The following is a 13,570-nucleotide window of genomic DNA, read 5'->3' as shown; positions in this document are numbered from 1 at the left end:
GTTATTCTCCGCCCCGCTAGGCTGCAAATCTTTCCTAGGAGGGATGCATTAGGCTTAACAAGAAAATGGGCTTTAAGAAATAATAAATGGGATGTAATTATAGAAATTCTGCAGTAAATATAAAAAATGCACCAAACACGTAATTACTTTTTAAAATATTAATTTTGGATATTGAGAAATTTAATTTCATTAATTGTTGCGAGCGCAATGTTTCATTGGATTTTTACGTAATATAAATTTATATTGAAATTGTATTTAATCTGACTAGAAATTTCGGATAAAAATATTTCGGATCCCATCAAAATGTGGGAAATTTTATTGAATTCTGTTTTGAACGGTTGGTTGAAATGGGTTGTACTTTTAACAAACTGTAAATGGGCTGTAGTAAATTCCATTAGAATTCAAAAATGGGTTGCACATTCTTACAAATCTCAAATGGGCTATAAGTTCTCTGCCACACACTTCTGGCCTTACTAAGTTGATGTGTCCCCTAAAAAAAGAGAGTTGACACGTATGCAAGGCTTTGTCAATAGTCAACACACGGTTCTAGCAGCAGTGGTCGTTGGATGTCCATCCAACGGATGTCGTGCTTCTTCTTCAATCTCGGATATTCTAGCTTCACCCGCCCAAAAAATGATTCCTCCTCCTGACATCTGGGGCGCACCGTTTCGGAAGCTGACCTGTGGGCCTACTAAGTTGACGTACCAAGGGCTTTGTCAACTTAGTCAATAGAAATGATTCTAGCTGCAGTGATCGTACAATGTCCATCCAACGGCCGTCGTGCTTCTTCAACCTATGGTATTCTTGCTCCAGCCGCCCAAAGCAGCGCCGGTCGTGCCGCCTGCTCCTGCCTCCTGCTCCTGCCTCCCGTGGCTGGCTGTGCTGTCGTGGAGGCCTCACCCCCCTACTACTCCCACCGCTGGCCAGGCCATCCCTCCACTCACCCACACCCCCTGTTATTCTGCGACGACGGTAGCCTCACACCGTAGCCGAACCAGTGGACCATCATACTCCTCTCCGTGTGTGCATCCCCTGTCGCATCTTCCCCGGCTTCGCGTTGTCCCCTTCCTTTGCCTCGCCGTCGTCCACCGCCGTGGTGCTCTCGGCACGGCATGGCCAACGTGGTCAAGGAACGACTTCCATCGGACGTGGATTGTACGTAGAGAGGCTGACAGCTGGGTCCATGGCCGCAGCAAGGAAGTGCCTCCTTATTATGCAGAAAATAATGATTCCTCCACCTAACAGCTGGGACCCACCGGACGGGCCACTGTATTTCTTGAAAAAAATGTTTTTCCCCTGATTGTTGGGACCCACCAGCTACATCTTCACACACAAGGAAGTGTATCCGAAAAAAACGATTCGCCCCCCTGACTGCTGTGACCCACCAGCTACATCTTCGCATGCAAGGAAGTGCGTCCGGGCAAAAAATAAAAAATCGATTCGCCCCCCTGACTGCTGGGACCCACTATCTACATCTTCGCACGCAAGGAAGTGCCTGACAGTTGGGACCCACCTGGTCGAAGCGTACGTAGCGTTGTCATTCTAGTCACGAACGTGTACGTACATATATACTGGTCGATGTAGAGGTGTGCACGTGTCGTAGTAGAGGCGCGCACATAGCATGTACACATACGTACAGCGGCCAGTGTGCAAGAAAGAAAATACGGCCACGTAACTGTACATACGGGCGGGGTCTCGAACACCTACTCGCGCATACGTACGACCAGGGCTTGTGTACATGGCTGGGTCAGAACGGAGAAACCACGTCGTCGTCATGTTCATGGGGAGGCAATGGAATGCTTTGTGTTCATCGGGAGGCAACGGAACGCGTGGGAGCCAACTGGCTTGGACGGAACAGGCGATGGAAACGAGGCCTAGTGTACCACAAAACGGAGGAAACGGCCTTGTGTTCGACCGGCCACGTTCAAAATGGGATCCTATTCATTGGGAGGGGTCTGGCATACCGCAAAACGGAGGAAACAGACCTCCTACAGTCGAAACGGGGGTCTTGTTGATTGGGAGGGGTGTGGCGTACCGCAAAGCGGACGAAACGGACTTGTGTTGGAGTGCTACGGTCGAAACGGGGGTCCTGTTCATCGGGAGGGGTGTGGCGTACCGCAAAACGGGACTCTACGGGATACTGTTCATCTCCACCGTCGACCTCCTCCAGCCTCCACGGGCTACCTCGACCTCCTCCAGCCTCCACGGGCTCCTGTTCATCCAGCCTCCACTTCACGCTACTCCACCGGCTACTGTTCAACCACCCCTCCACGGGCACCCCTCCACCGTCTACTGTTCATCCAGCCCTCCACGGGGTCGTCCTGTTCATCCAGCCCTCCGCGGGTTCCTGTTCATCCAGCCCCAACTGGCTCGATCGAGGCAAACGCCACGGGGTCCTATTCATCCACCCCCACCGCTCACTGTTCATCCAAGCACCCCCCCCCCCCCCCGCAACGCTCACTGTTCATCCAGAGAGGCAACATTGATCAGCTTCAGTTAGCAGCAGTAGCGAAGGAATCGCTCGATCGGGTTCAGTTAACAGCCATCAATCGATCGCTCGGGTTCAGTAACGTGTAGCCTGCAGTGCAATCGCTCGGGTTCAGTTAGAGCCCAACGCCTCGCTCGGGTTCAATTAGAGCCAACGCCTCGCACACACGCGCGTACGTGTGCAAGAGAAACATGCATCGGTCGGCCCCCGACCTCCCACCGTAACCGAGAACTCCCCGAAATTTTCCTCGACCTCGCTTCTACCATGGTTTTTTCCGTCATGGACGGACCAAAGAATGTCATGCAGCTGCGTCTCCGGCCCGCCCAGGACGAAAAGCCTATTTTCCATAAATGATTTTTTGTCATGGAAGTAGGAGCCCACCACATCTATGATGATACCGGGTTTTGTCACAATTATCGTCATAGAAGTGTCATAAGTATGACAGAAAAAAAATTCATTCGGCCCAAAATGTCACGGATGTGTCTTTTTTTTGTAGTGTTAGCAGAGGAAGAAAGTTGGCCGCAACAATCCCCTATGAACTTAAAGTAGTCATTATGTGCCTCCACTCCCTCCACAATGCGCAAAGACAATGGTTTGCGCATATGAAAACTACAACGAGGCCATGGATCATCCGGGAAAGTTGGGTCTGAAGCAAAGCAATCCTTGTGCAGTAGCCGTGCTCCGGAGACCCTATCCCGATTGAGCACTCTTCTTCCTTTGATTGAGCTATTGAAGTTCATGCTCCACCTTCCGACCCATTTTCTCTTGCATGCTCATGATCATGTCCACATTGAAAGTGCTAGTTATCGACTAGAGGGGTGTGAATAGGCGATTTTTATTAAAGTCTTCAAAACTTGGAAGTTTCGAAGACAAACAATAGAAATGACCTAATTGATATGCAGCAGAAGATAAACTACAACAAGCAAGCCATAGTCAAGTATGCAATAATGTGAACATACAAAGACTAATAGCAGCTAGGTATTAAGGATCGGGATGGAAGATAGTATGAAGCCAATCAACGATAGTAGTCAAGCTATGAAGTCAAATAGATAAGACAAATAAGCAATGACTTCACGAAGACAAAATCAAAGTAAAGGAGGGAAGGGATAGAACCAGTCACTTGATGAAGACACAAGATTTGTTGGACCAGTTCTTGTTGTTGTGACAACTGTACGTCTGGTTAGGGAGGCTGAGATTCAACTCAGAAGACCGTGCCTTCACCTTATTCCCCTTCAGCTAAGGACACACAGTACTCGCCCAATCACTCTGGTAAGTCTTCAAGGTAGACTTCCGAACCTTCACAGACTTCGTTCACCGGCGATCCATAATGACTCTTGGATGCTCAGAACGCGACGCCTAACTGGCTGGAGGATACACAGTCCTCAAGTGTAATAAGTCTTCAAGTCACACAGACAGAAAGACTTCAGTGATGCCTAACACTCTTTGACTCTGGGTGTTTGGGCTTTGTCCTCGCAAGGATTTCTCTTTCAAAGGCTTCGAGGTGGGTTGCTCTCAAAACGACAAAACCCGTAAACTAACTCTGAGCAGCCACCAATTTATGGTGTAGGGGGTGGGCTATTTATAGCCACAAGGCAACCCAACCTGATATGTCCGAAATGACCCTGGGTCACTAAGGAACTGACACGTGTTCCAACGATCAGATTTCAAACACACACGGCAACTTTACTTGGGCTACAAGCAAGGCTGACCCATCCAGCTCTGGATAAGATTTGCTCTCATTGTCTTCGCTCGAAGACGTAGGATTTGGGTTGAGCATCACTTCAGTCACTCTGACTTTGTTCACTTGGACCCCACTTAACAGTACGGTGGTTCCTATGACTCAACATAGAAGAGAAGGAATTTATGAAACAACTCAGTCTTCGCGCTCCATAGTCTTCACTCAATGTCTTCTTATGTCATAGTCTTCAGTGTGAATATCTTCACACACCACCATTGTCTTCAATGTCTTCATACATTTTTAGGGGTCATCTCCGGTAGGTAAACTGAATCAATGAGGGACACTACCTGCGTTATCCTGCAATTCTCACAAACGCATTAGTCCCTCAACCAACTTTGTCGTCAATACTCCAAAACCAACTAGGGGTGGCATTAGATGCACTTACAATCTCCCCCTTTTTGGTGATTGATGACAAACTGGTTGAAGTTTTCAACGGGAAAGAAGTATGTGAAGTTGTAAAGGATAGCGTATTGTCTTCATAAGTGGCAAGGGCTCCCCCTGAAGATGTGCATATAAATGATTTGCTTTTGGAATGCAAATACACATGGCAGGTTGTACTTGTGGAGATCCTCTTCAACTTATGAAGATAATTCATCATGCATGAAATGATATAACTTAAAGAATGACAGTCATAATGGAAAATGGACGTCTGCACAATGATCTAAGTGCGGAAGTTATCATCACACATGAAAGAGCAAATAAGTAGCAGACGACCATCGAGTTTAAGTGTTACAACTCAACGAACGAAATGTATCAAAAGCAAGAGTTGTAACCACTAGGAAAAATATAAAGCAACCACCCATATGAACCCGCTTGAAGACTATCAACTCATACGCTTCTCCCTCTTTTGTCAGTAATGACCAAAAAGGTTTGAAGACATAGAGCATCTACTCGTCCTCATGGGGAGTAGTTGAAGCAGCAGGGTTGTCGTTGTCGTTTGGTGGTGCAGCCGAACTTGGTGTAGTGTCGATGCGTGCAGAAGTAGGGGGTGGTGAAGTAGCATCATCTTCATCATCGATCACATTTGCATTCACGGTTGCCGCGGAGGAAGAATAGTCAAAGTCTTCAAGGGATGGAGTTCGTCGTAGGACAGCATTCCGTGGAGGAGTGGAGTCAAACTTGAATCGTTCAGTGAAGCCATCGTGTTGAAGATCTGCTTCAGCACTGAGCAGTGTCAAACTCTTCCATGATCGCCGACAGGTCTCGTGAGTGACAAATGCATTCTTGGTGGCAAGATTGCGAATGCAATTTACATCCACCAAGAGACTTTGCATCTGACGCTTGAGCCAAAAATGATGCTTATCCTGTTTTTGATGCAGAGCCATAAGAAGTTCTCGGTCATTGAGGACCCGAGAGCGCTTCTTTGGCCTTTGAGCAATTGTGCTCTCAGTAGCTTCAGTTGGCGCACGATGAGGCAGACGAGTGTTTCCAGCCATCGGATAGACACGCGTGATAGCTTGGACTCCTTGCATAGGCTGATTGAAGCTTTGATGTTTAGCATTTTGAAGACAAAGAGGCTTCTTCACAGGCTCAGGGTATATGGCTTCAACTGACATGTCAACCTCTGGTAGAAAGATCACATGATTGCGAGCAGAGGGCTGATAGTCGACAGCAGAGTGTTGCTTGATGAGGCGCATGAGCCATGGAGCATAGAATTTCAGGCCAAACAAGTCAGATCCAGACGCAGCCAGTTGTCTGATGAAGAAATCTTGTGCATTGAAGCTGATGCCATTGAGGATGTAAAAGACCAATGTCTTCATGGCTCCTTCAAGTTTTGCAGCTGATGAATGTCCTTTGATAGGCCATAGAGTCCGCCTGATGATGTGATATATGGTGCGCGGCAGATACTCAAGGTCATCAACAAAGAACTCCTTTGGGTATTCAGCATCATGTGGCAATGGCTTCATCATGCTCAACATCTGGCTCATGTTGGGTTCAGGCTTATGGAAGATGCTCTCCAGTGCATTGCGGTGGTTTTGACAACCAGGTTCGTATAGCTCTCCGGGAGTGGATAGGCCTGTGATCTCAATGATGTCAAGAGCTTTGGCTTCATGATGAACATTTCCTGTCATCCACTCGAGAACCCATGTCTTTGTATCTCTGTTGTAGCCGCGAATGTGGAGGGTAGCATAGAATTGAAGCAATAGTTCTTCATTCCAATGTTCTTTGTCTGTCACAAAGCTGAGCAGACCAGCATCACAAAAGCAGTCAAGTTCTTCTTCTAAGCATGGCAGTCCAGCAATGGCTTCAGTGTCGAGGCGCATATAAGGGAACATGCACCCTTGATCATACAGAACACAGGAGTAATAGCTTCATTGCTGATGACTCCAGAAACAATCTGATGAAATTCCTGGCCTTGTGTAGGGGTTCTTTGAGCTGTCAAAGAATGTGTTGTGGCTTTTGAAGCCATTTGCATTGAAGGACCCGACAGATGTGGCAGTACCTGGAAACCTTGGCAGTCTTGGCTTTGGCTTCTGGACCTGAGGCCTATGCTCAATGTGATAGTCAAACTGTGGACCAGAGACATTAGGAGGAGGGACCAGAACGGGCCATCTTACTATGATTAGCTCGCCATGGTTGTATGCTTGCTCAATTGTATAGGGCCTTGGTGGCGGAACAGGAGCAGTGGCTGCAACAGTGGCTTCGGGAGCATTGTCAGCATTGACTTCTGGTACGGTGCTTGGAACAGGCTCCACATTAGCTTCAGCCATGACTATGTCATTGGCTTCATTGGTGTTGGTGGTGGAAGCCTCAAGGTTTTCAACCTCCACTTGATGAGCTGGAGGGTCAGGCACAGACACGTTCACTTCATGAACAGCTTCTTCAGGAATGGGAGGAGTAGGGACACGTTCTTCTTGAAGTTCGTCATCGGCTGATGCAGCCGGATTGTCTTCAGCAGTTGGGGCTTCAGACACGGAGACATTCACAGTTGGAGTGGCTTCTGAAAACACTTGACGTGCAACACGTTGATGGTGCACTTCTCCTTCTGGAATGCTCGGAAGAGGGACTTGCGGCCTTGGTCCTTTGCGAAGCCTTTGTAATACAGGCAACGCCTTTGGAGATGGAGTAGGCAGGTCCTCATCCTCTTCAACTTGCACGGATGGTGTGACTTGTTGTTGTTGGGGAGTACTGGGGGAGTCTTGTTGTTGCGGGCGATCAGCCCATGAAGCATCCTAAGCAATTGGCGTCAGAGGACGACCAATTCTGATGATTTCGCTGTTCATAAGAACAGGCGATGATACCACATTGTATTCAATTTGAGGAAGAACTTCATCATCTTCAACATTGTCATGGTGACCAATGTCTTCAGCAGTGATGGGATCAACTGCTAGAATCTCTTCAGCTTCAGGAGCCTCTGTGGAAGCAGGCTCATGAACAGTCATTCGTAGTTCTTGGGTTGCAGATGCAGGACGAACCACTGAGATGGGTTCAACAACAAGGGGCTCTGTGGGAGCAGCCCGATTTTTCTTGGTCTTGCGCTTCTTCTTGGAGGGAGCAGCATCAGAGGCTTCTGAGGTTTTCCTTTTTCTGGCTTCAGCCTCTGCAGCCCTCGTCTTCTTCTGTTCAGAAGCGGTTGACGTGACTTTTGGCTTCGAGCCAGTCATGCTGCTTGGGAAGACAATGCGAGGTTCATCTTGCTTGAAGGTGCAGGTTGGACAGTTGGTAGCTTCTTCTTCTTCTTTGCAGCCATCCTGGGGTCGATGCCAGGACGACCAAGAGCCTTGCGCTTCTCAGCGTCATTGTAGGCAAGCACACACTTGTCAGCCAGATTTTTCATGCACTCACGAGAGCCTCTAGCTTCTTCACGCTTCTTGTGAAAGGCTTCTTTGAGCTCGTGCAGCATGATCTTGAAATTTTTGACATCTTGCACGTTGAGCGTGGCCACATGCTTCTTGAACTGAGCCTTTTCATAGTCAATCTTGTGCTTCAGTTCGACGATGCGCTGAGCAATAGCTAGCTCAGAAGCAATGGCGCCATTGAAGGCGACGCTGAGGCCAATTGGCAGTTGCAGATCATCAAAGCTGAGATTTGGTGTGTCAAACCATTCATCAATGAAGTTATGGATGACTGCCACATCAAAGAGAGGCAACTTATTGAAGATCCCTGCTTCTTCCTTGCTCTTGATCAGTTGCTCAAGAGCATCATCTGCAAGATCGTCATCGCTGGACAGATCAATTTGCTCTTCACGCAGAATAGCAGCGGGAGTCAATGTCTGATCAGTACTATTGATGATTTTCTTTTTCTTCTCCGTCTTCTTGGAGATGCGTGAAAGATCTTCAGACTGCACACTGTCTTCAGGAGGTGTAGTGGCCAGTGGCTTCACACGAGAAGCTTTTGGAGGTGCAGCTGATGTTGAAGCCTTAATTTTCTTTGGCTTCTGCGGCCTTGAAGGAGGAGCTGGGGCTTCATCAGAATCAGCATCATTATCAGAATGATCCACTTTGGCACCTTGTACCAAGATGTAAGAGATGAGGCCATAAAGATTTGAAAAGGGGCCGATTCTATTTTCTTCCGCTTCACGTGTGCCATCATAACGGGGAGCAGAGGGACCAGGATTGAAGTCTAATGCCCATGACTTCTAGTTTTCCTTTGCCGATGCCTTTGCATACTGGAAGTTGCGCTTGAAGAGATTATCGTCACGACACCAGAGCAACGATGATGGATCGGCATTCTTAGGCTGTGGTCAACGGACCATACAAGGATAGAATTCTTGTGCAATAGCTTCAGCTTTGTTCTTGGGGGGAAGGCCTCGATAGAGAATATCACCCCAAGGACTCTTGATAGCATTCTTCTCAGCGTACACCTGGGTCACAAACTTGTACTTGAACCATTGTTCAGCCCAATAGCATCGAATCCATTAGATTCGTGTCGACGCAAGACCATCAGGCAGATCCTCTGATGTTCCCCCTCGACGCTGTCTGCCACCCTTCCTTACAGATTTCTCCGTAGCCATGAACTTCAAACTGAATGGTTTCAATATGTTCAAAGGCTTCAAAGGCTTTCGCTTGCTTGTCAGACAGGAACTGGCTTCGGGAGATTCAGTGTGTTGCTGTAAGAATTCTGCAAACGAATGCAGACTATGAGAACCTAGGGATTCTCCCACGGACATGTACCTGTGATAGCATTAGAGATGCGAGGGAAGGGGAAGAGGTCATATGCATTCTCAGAAGATTTTGAAGATAAATCAGTTTGAAGACATTGACCTCATGTTGCAAAGACATTCACTTATATGTTGAGAGTTGGTTCCAGATTTGTACGAATCCATGAATAAGTACAAGTGAGGAATCTAACTAGATATGAAGCTTAAGTGAATATATTAGGTAGTATGAGATGCAGACAGAATAGATCTAACTTTGCATAGATAGAAACCAATTTGGGTAAATTGGATGAATCATTGAGGATCAAAAAGATGGTAAAAATAGAGTTATATTTACCACACGAAGAACTGCTAGATGGGATGAATAGGAGACCGAGCAGTTCAATCCACCGTGCCCTAACTTGGCGATGGAGGACACCTACGGCGGCGGCGGAGAGGACGATGCCCGCGGCCAGCGTGAGGACGGCGTCGGAGAAGTCGCGGCAGCTAAGCGCTTCGTCGCCGGCGTCGTCGAGAGCTAGCGGTGCCGCTAGGGTTTTGACGAGGTGGAGAGGTGGAAGAAGGTTTTCTTGACCACAGGGGGCACGTATTTATAAGAAGGTGTGCGGCACAGCGCAATTACGCAGGTGCCCCTACCTGTTCACATCTGAGGGACACGTGGCAAGCATGCAACATACTCAGAGTTGTCCCACGTTCCCACGCCCGCCAAGTTTGTCGGATGGTCGTTCCGGCTTCTCCGGATTTCAGTCAATAAGGATGAATCATTTAACAGACTCAATGTTTGTCTCTGTGTCTTCTGCTGACAAGGATGCAGAGAAGACATTAGACAGTTTTAATAGAATGCATATGATTTGGACAGATAGAGTTTGAGATAGTAAGCATAGAGAGATAAGGGTCCGATCACATTCACTTAGTTCAAAAGATTCAACAATGAAGACATAGCTATAAGTGAATGCTGTAGAGGACAGAATACTAGTATATATATATATATAGGGTGGGTCTATTATGATAACACCCCTTAAGACCTTATTCTGCACACCAAAACCTTATTCTGCTAACACTTAAGCACCGTCCCGCACACCTAAAGCGAACTACAGCAAAATAACCCTACACCAGCACCCTCCGGTCAACAACCACCCGGACGGACCCCATCCCCTCCACCGATCCACTCCATCTCATCCCTCCTACCTCCTTCCTCGCCGCGCCAGAGCGACCCCAGCTTCCTTCCTCCCGGCGCGTCACCTCCAACCACCGTCGCCGTCACCTCCCTTCCGAGCGCCGCCCCCCCCCCCCCCCGCACCTCTGCCGCCGCACCCCGTGTCCCCTCCGCCGAATCATGCCACCTCGCATCCCACCACGCCATCCACTCCTCCCCTACCTCCAGCACACCGGCGCCTCGATGCGCCTTGGCCCTGGCCCCGGCCACCCACCCCTCCTTCTGCAATTCGGGCCACTCGCCGGCGCGCTCCCTCCAACCTCCGTCCCCTTTTTCTTCTTCCCCAAATGCGCAGAGCGGACGCCACCCCTACCGCAACTGCACGCCGCCCCGGTGCCGATCCAGGCGAGCCCGCGCAGCTGCCGGCGTGGATCTAGCCCGGGACCACGGGATCCGGCCATCCACCTGACGTTGCGGCAAGCTCCCCGTCATGGAATCCCCTCCACCAAGCTCCCCCGTTGTCCCCTGCTTTGCGCTCGCGCACTACTCCAAATCCGGCGCCTGGCTGCCGCCGTGGAACCACGTCGGCGCCCCACATCCCCAGCCTCCCAATATTCCATCGATACAGCCAAGGGAGGAGAGCAGCCGACTCTCTTCCTCCTCTCTGGCGAGGCCTGGGCGCCATCCTCCTCCAGTGCGGACTAGCCACCCCGCGAGCAGCCACAATGGTGCGGATCCGGCCGCCACAGGCACCCAGCGAGGCCGCCGGCAGTGGATCCGTCCACCGCGGGCGATGCTGCTACCGGTACGCATTGACTCCTGCGGCCAAGTCTTCTCCACCTCTCTCCCGATCTGTTCTCCTTGACGACCACGGAGGCGCACCTGGCATGCCTCGTCGGCCGACCACACCACCCCAACACCGATAACTCCCTCAGGCATCCAGTTCATCAGAACTTCGTTTGTGCTTGGTGCGCAGTGCTTCTAGATCCCTCGAGCAGTTCGGCGAGTGCCGAGGTGCAGCTTCGACATTATGGGATGTGGTTCCGTTCACATCTCCATGTAGGATGGGGGCTATGGCTTGGTCTCCAGAAAACTCCCACCTCGTGTCTCTATATTCCAGCAGGCATCACATTTGGTGTTCCCAGGTTCTGCTAGAGAGGTTCAGTTGTGTTCGTTGTGTTGTTTTCACTTACTTTGTTGTCTTGTGCAGTTCGCAGATTCTACTAGAGAGGTTCACTGTCTTCTGCGCATCCCAATACGGACTATCGTGCAGTACGCCGGTCCATGGTGTGAGGTTCACCGGGTGCATGACTGGAGTGCAGTTGACCCTCGCGTGGTGCAGTGCACTTCGCAGTTTTTTTTGTGTCTTTAGAATTGTAGTGAAGTGCAGTTTGACTGAATTTCTCCAGTGCAAAAAAATGCTAAATTTGGTATACGGGGCGACAGTGTGTGAATTTGTTTGAAGAGAGACAAAAAAATGTAGTCCTTTCCATTTGTGTAGAAGCTCGTTACCCCTCTGTACGAAATGCAATTTGTTTCGTGTGTCTTAAAATTTAGTCGACTACGTCAACACTTGAAGTGTGTTTGGTCCTCGGATGTGGTTTAATTTTAACAGTGATGCTGTTCACTTGCGCCCAACATGCAGGTGCGTTTTTTTAAAAATGAAAAAAGAAGATAGCAATGAGGTTCACTTCGACATATGTTGCGGTTCATTTGCCCTCGTCTCTGCAGTTCACTCTCATTCATAAAAATTGTTGAGAAAAAGACAACAAAGACTCGTATAAGAAAAATTATGTCTGACAAAAATATTTATGCAGCTCGCTTGCCCATCCGATGCAGTGCAGTTTTCATTCCGAAGCAGTATGGTTGGCCATATGATGTTGTTCATCCCGTAAGTGCAAAAAAATTGTTACGAAAAGCGAAAAAAAGTAATGCGGTTCACTTCTTGATAGTGTTGTGGTTCATTTACACCCGATGTGAAGTGCACTCTACTTTCTCGTTCTTGAAAAAATTACGTTTGAATAAGAGAAACCATGAAGTTCTCTTACCCGTGTGATGCAGTGCGGTTTTTTGTGCGTTGCAGTGCGGTTTCCAGTCGGATGAAGTACCCACGTCGATTTGGGTGTCGCGAAAAACAGAGTGTCCGCATTTTGGTAAATTCGAAATTCCTCTTAACCCGTAAAGAATTAGAGAGAGTGTTCTACATCAAAGAGTTGCATATCGTCGATATCTTTCCAACGGCGTATCGTTTGAATCATTCCGACCAGCGGTTTGCAAAAATTTTGCGAAAATGGCCGCTGCCACTCGTCGTCCGCCGCACGATTTTTCAAAATTAACTTAAAACTGTAAGGAATCTTAAAACTATTTCAACATACGAAAGTTGCGCCTCGTTCGTAGCTTTCCAACGGCGTATCACACGCCTCGTTTTGACAAACGATTCAAAAACTGGAGCGAAAACAATACCGAAAATTTTAAAAAACTTGAAAAACAGAGTTCCGCGATTTAGTAAATTTGAAACTGCTCTTAAACCGTAATGAATTAGAGAAAGATTTATATATGAAAAAGATGCGCCTCGACGATATCTATCCAACAGCGTATCATTTGCTTCATTCCGACAAGCAGTTTAAAAAATAACACGAAAAAACGCTTGCTGCCACTCGTCATCCGCCGCCCTATTTTCAAAACTGCTCTTAAACCGTGTGGAGTCTCGAAAAGTGTTCAACATGTCGAAGTTGCGCCTAATCCATAGCTTTTCAACGGTATATTACACGCCTCATTCCGATAAACGGTTAAAAAATTAGAGCGAAAACAGTACCGAAAAAATAACGCTTGCAGTTTTTTCCGACGAGAAGTTCACTAGTCTCTATTGCAGTCCACGTCGTCAAAATGATGCAGTGCGCTTCTGTTGAGCGTGCAGTGACGAAGTGGTGTGCAGAATAGTTATTCTGCTAATATTAGCAGAATAGACCGTCTGTATATATATATATATATATATATATATATATATATATATATATATATATATGAAAAAGCAATCAAATCAACCTAGTGAAGTAAATCATGAAGATTAGTTGAAATTTTGAAGTCAAA

This window comes from Triticum aestivum, chromosome 7B (assembly GCF_018294505.1).
Source record: "Triticum aestivum cultivar Chinese Spring chromosome 7B, IWGSC CS RefSeq v2.1, whole genome shotgun sequence".
Classification (NCBI taxonomy): Eukaryota; Viridiplantae; Streptophyta; class Magnoliopsida; order Poales; family Poaceae; genus Triticum; species Triticum aestivum.
The sequence above is the reverse complement of the archived record's forward strand: the minus strand, read 5'-3'. Positions refer to the sequence as shown.